At 61.5% G+C, this 4,799-nt stretch overlaps 1 non-coding gene across 1 annotated transcript; it reads left to right on the forward strand.

Moving 5' to 3' along the window:
- The first annotated feature begins 2,652 nt into the window (after window positions 1–2,652).
- LOC146858865 (18S ribosomal RNA) lies at window positions 2,653–4,455 on the forward strand. The gene has a single exon (XR_014980325.1). It is a non-coding gene; the product is annotated as an 18S ribosomal RNA (ribosomal RNA).
- The last annotated feature ends 344 nt before the right edge of the window (window positions 4,456–4,799 follow it).

Genomic DNA, 4,799 nt, shown 5'->3' on the forward strand with positions numbered 1-4,799 from the left:
CGGGCTCCGTCCTCAGTCCTGCCACGTGGCAGGGTGCCTGGGATGGTGTCCGGCGGGCCCGGGGAGACTGCCCCTGTGCCTCCGGGCCTGGGAACCCCGGCTGGGTCCAGTGGCCTCGCCAGGCCCTGGTTCGGGTGCTCCGGCCCCGCCCCCCGGCCTGCCGGCCCACCAAAGGCCTGGGACGGGGTTCTGTCGTGCCCGGGGAGCCTCTCCCTGCTCAGCTGGGTTTGACTGCTCCCAAGGTCCCCGAGAAGGGGACCTTGGTCCTGCTGCATGGCAGGGTGCCCTGGATGGGGGTCCAGGAAGGCTTCCCCTGCGCCTCCGTGCCTGAGAGCCCCGGCTGGGTCCAGGGGCCCTGCTGGGCCCCGGGTCGGGGGCTCCGGCCCTGGGCCCCGTCCCCAAGCCTGCTGCTCCGCCAAGGGCCCAGGACAGTGTCTGTCGGTCCTGTGCAGGCCTCCCCTGCTTGTCAAGGTGTCCGCGTATCCCGGGTCGGAGGGCCCGTTGGGTCCCCCTCGCAGCCTCCATCTCTGGGGCCCAGCTGGGGCCCTGGGCCTCCGGTCCCCCATGCCCCGGCACCGCTCACTCTTTCGTTGGGGCACAGAGCGACCAGATGGCTTCCCTTTCGAGCCCGGCCATCTGGTCGCACCTTTCCCCTCAGCCATCTGGTCGCGCCTATCCCCTTGGCCATCTGGTCGCACCTTTCCCTTCGGCCATCTGGTCGCGCCTATCCCCTCGGCCATCTAGTCACGTGCAATGCTTTCCAATGGGGCAACCAGATGGCCGGGCTTGCCTGGAAGTCCCAATGAGGGCTCATTTGCCTCCCTGCGCCACCGGGCCTGGGAGCCCCGGCTGGGTCCAGGGGCCCTGCTGGGCCCCAGGTCGGGGGCTCTGGCCCTGGGCCCCGTCCCCCAGCCTGCCGCTCCGCCAAGGGCCCAGGACAGTGTCTGTCGGTCCTCTGCAGGCCTCCCCTGCTTGTCAAGGTGTCCGCGGACCCCGGGTCAGAGGGCCTGTTGGGTCGCCTTCGCAGCCTCCATGGCTGGGGCCCAGCTGGGGCCCTGGGCCTCCGGTCCCCCATGCCCCGGCACCCGCTCGCTCTTTCGTTGGGGCACAGAGCAACCAGATGGCTTCCCTTTCAAGCCCGGCCATCTGGTCGCACCTTTCCCCTCGGCCATCTGGTTGCGCCTATCCCCTCGGCCATCTGGTCGCACCTTTCCCTTTGGCCATCTGATCGCGCCTATCCCCTTGGCCATCTAGTCACGCGCAATGCTTTCCAATGGGACGAACAGCTGGCCGGGCTTGCCTGGAAGTCCCGATGAGGGCTCATTTGCCTCCGTGATCCCAGCGAGGGCTCCAGGAGGTCGTGTACATTCGTGCCTTGGGTCCTCTCTGTCACCTCGTGTGCACGGATTACAAGGAAGGGGGGTAATTTTCCTCCGGATTACTAGGGAGAGGGTCAGTCAGACCTCCGTGAGGTCCAGCGATTCGGAAACAGGGGAAGGCAGCACCCGGGCCCGCCTGCCGGGGTCCCCAAGGGCCCGGGTACGCACCTGCCTCTCAGCCCCTTCCTGATGGTCCTTTTTCTTCCGCGAGGTCTGGCGATCCTGAGACAGGGGAAGGCAGCACCTGGGCCTGCCCGCCGGGGCCCCCGGGGGCCCTGGTACGTACCTGCCTCTCAGTCCCTTCCCGATGATCCTTTTTCTCCGAGTTTGCTCGGTTAGGCCTCCGTGAGGTCCGGGGATTCTGAGACGGGGAAGGCAGCACCCGGGCCCACCCGCCGGGGCCCCCAGGGGCCTGGGTCTACGCCTGCCTCTCAGCCCCTTCCCGAAGGTCCTTTTTCTCTGAGTTTGCTCAGTCAGACCTCCGTGAGGTCAGGCAATTCTCAGACAGGGAAAGGCAGCACCCGGGCCCGCCCACAAAGGCCCCCAGGGGCCCGGGTCTGCTCCTGCCTCTCGGCCCTTTCCCGATGGGCCTTTCCTTTGAGCCTGCTCACCCCAAGAGCAGGCAGAGATGTGAAGCTGGTATACCCCCCGCACAGGGCGGCCTGCCAGGGGATGCCTTGGCCATACCTTGATCGATTGGGCACTCTCGGTCCATTTAGGGATGGACTGCTTGGCCAGCCTTGTCTGTTGTTTCAAGCAAGGAGCTTCCTCCCCGCATGGACTGTCTGACTCGAGGGCCTGCCGCCTGGCGGGTGGCCCTTCACCCTACCCAGCAGAGCAAAGGCCGAGCGGCCCCTGCAGCTCGTGTCCCCCAGTGGTCTGACCCAAGCGGAAGGGGTCGGGCGGCGCCAGGCCCTTGGATGCTGCTGCCCAGCAGGTTTGTAGGCCCCGTGCACCACGCCGTCACCCCTCTCCGCCCAGCACATTTCCACAGCAGCTCAGAACGATTGTTCCGAGGGGTATCGCCGCCGCTCTGGCACCCCTGCGTCTCCCTCAGGCTGCGCCTCGGCCTGCCTCTTCCTTCCCAGGGGAGATGGCTGGGCTTGCCAGTGCCCATGCGAACGCCCCTCTCCACCCCTCCAGTGAGCCCTCCCGCCCAGGCAAGTGAGCTCCTTCCCCCAGCAGGCTCCCGAGAGGGAGGGGTGCGCGAAGGTTGTCCGGTCGGGGAAATGGGCACGTGGCCTCCCGAACCCACCCCGCCAGCAGATGCGGCTACCTGGTTGATCCTGCCAGTAGCATATGCTTGGCTCAAAGATTAAGCCATGCATGTGTAAGTACACACGGCCGGTACAGTGAAACTGCGAATGGCTCATTAAATCAGTTATGGTTCCTTTGATCGCTCCATCTGTTACTTGGATAACTGTGGTAATTCTAGAGCAAATGCATGCTGACGAGCGCTGACCTCCCAGGATGTGTGCATTTATCAGACCAAGACCAATCCGGGCTCGCCCGGCCGCTTTGGTGACTCTAGATAACCTCGAGCTGATCGCACGTCCCCGTGACGGCAACGATACATTCGGATGTCTGCCCTATCAACTTTCGATGGTTCTTTCTGTGCCTACCATGGTGACCAAGGGTAACGGAGAATCAGGGTTCGATTACGGAGAGGGAGCCTGAGAAACGGCTACCACATCCAAGGAAGGCAGCAGCCGCGCAAATTACCCACTACCGACTCGGGGAGGTAGTGATGAAAAATAACAATACAGGACTCTTTCGAGGCCATGTAATTGGAATGAGTACACTTTAAATCCTTTAACGAGGATCCATTGTAGGTCAAGTCTGGTACCAGCAACCGCGGTAATTCCAGCTCCAATCGCGTATATTAAAGTTGCTGCTGTTAAAAAGCTCGTAGTTGGATCTTGGGATCGAGTTGGTGGTCCGCCACGAGGCGAGCTACCACCTGTCCCAGCCCCTGCCTCTCGGCGCCTCCTTGATGCTCTTGACTGAGTGTCCTGAAGCGTTTACTTTGAAACAATTAGAGTGTTCAAAGCAGACCGGGCGCCTGAATACTTCAGCTAGGAATAATGGAATAGGACTCCGGTTCTATTTTGTTGGATTTCCGAACTGGGGCCATGATTAAGAGGGACGGCCGGGGGCATTCGTATTGTGCCGCTAGAGGTGAGATTCTTGGACCGGCGCAAGACGAACCAAAGCGAAAGCATATGCCAAGAATGTTTTCATTAATCAAGAACGAAAGTCGGAGGTTCAAAGACGATCAGATACAGTCGTAGTTCCGACGATAAAGGATGCCGACTAGCGATCCGGCGGCGTTATTCCCATGACCCGCCGAGCAGCATCCGGGAAACCAAAGTCTTTGAGTTCCGGGGGGGGTATGGTTGCAAAGCTGAAACTTAAAGGAATTGATGGAAGGGCACCACCAGGAGTGGAGCCTGCTGCTTAATTTGACTCAACACAGGAAACCTCACCCGGCCCGGACACGGAAAGGATTGACAGATTGATAGGTCTTTCTTGATTCTGTGGGTGGTGATGCATGGCCGTTCTTAGTTGGTGGAGCGATTTGTCTGGTTAATTCCGATAACGAACGAGACTCCTCCATGCTAACTAGTTACGCGTCCCCCAGCGGTCGGCGTCCAACTTCTTAGAGGGACAAGTGACGTTCAGCCACACGAGATCGAGCAACAACAGGTCTGTGATGCCCTTAGATGTCCGGGGTTGCACGCGCGCTACACTGAACGGATCAGCGTGTGTCTACCCTTTGCCGACAGGTGCGGGTAACCCACTGAACCCCGTTCGTGATAGGGATTGCAATTATTTCCCATGAACGAGAAATTCCCAGTAAGTGCGGGTCATAAGCTCGTATTGATTAAGTCCCTGCCCTTTGTACACATCGCCCGTCGCTAATACCGATTGGATGGTTTAATGAGGTCCTCGGATCGGCCCTGCCGGGGTTGGCAATGGCCCTGGTGGAGCGCAGAGAAGACGATCAAATTTGATTATCTAGAGGAAGTAAAAGTCGTAACAAGGTTACGTAGGTGAACCTGCGGAAGGATCATTAATGGCAGAGCAGCCAGAGCGACCAACGGTGCCAGCCCGAAGCCCTCGGCCCGGCTCCTGCAAGCACGCACCGTAGGCACAGGGCCTGGCCCTGCCCTGGCACGCCCCGGCTGGTGGAGCGGTCTGCGGCTGCATGGGGTGCTCGGGTGAGGACCAGGACTTCGGCAGGCCCCTTCGCCCTGGGGAAGGCCCGACCAACGCGCAAGGGACCGGGGACGGGGGGTGGCCCCCATTCCCTGTCCCGCTCCGAGACGGAATCCAAGCTCACCCAGCACGACCCCCCCAGCAGTGGGGGGGAACCGAATGGCAGTGCATCCCCTGGCTGGTACCACCCCTCCCTCGAAA

This window comes from Triturus cristatus, chromosome 3_2 (genome assembly GCF_964204655.1).
Source record: "Triturus cristatus chromosome 3_2, aTriCri1.1, whole genome shotgun sequence".
Lineage (NCBI taxonomy): Eukaryota > Metazoa > Chordata > Amphibia > Caudata > Salamandridae > Triturus > Triturus cristatus.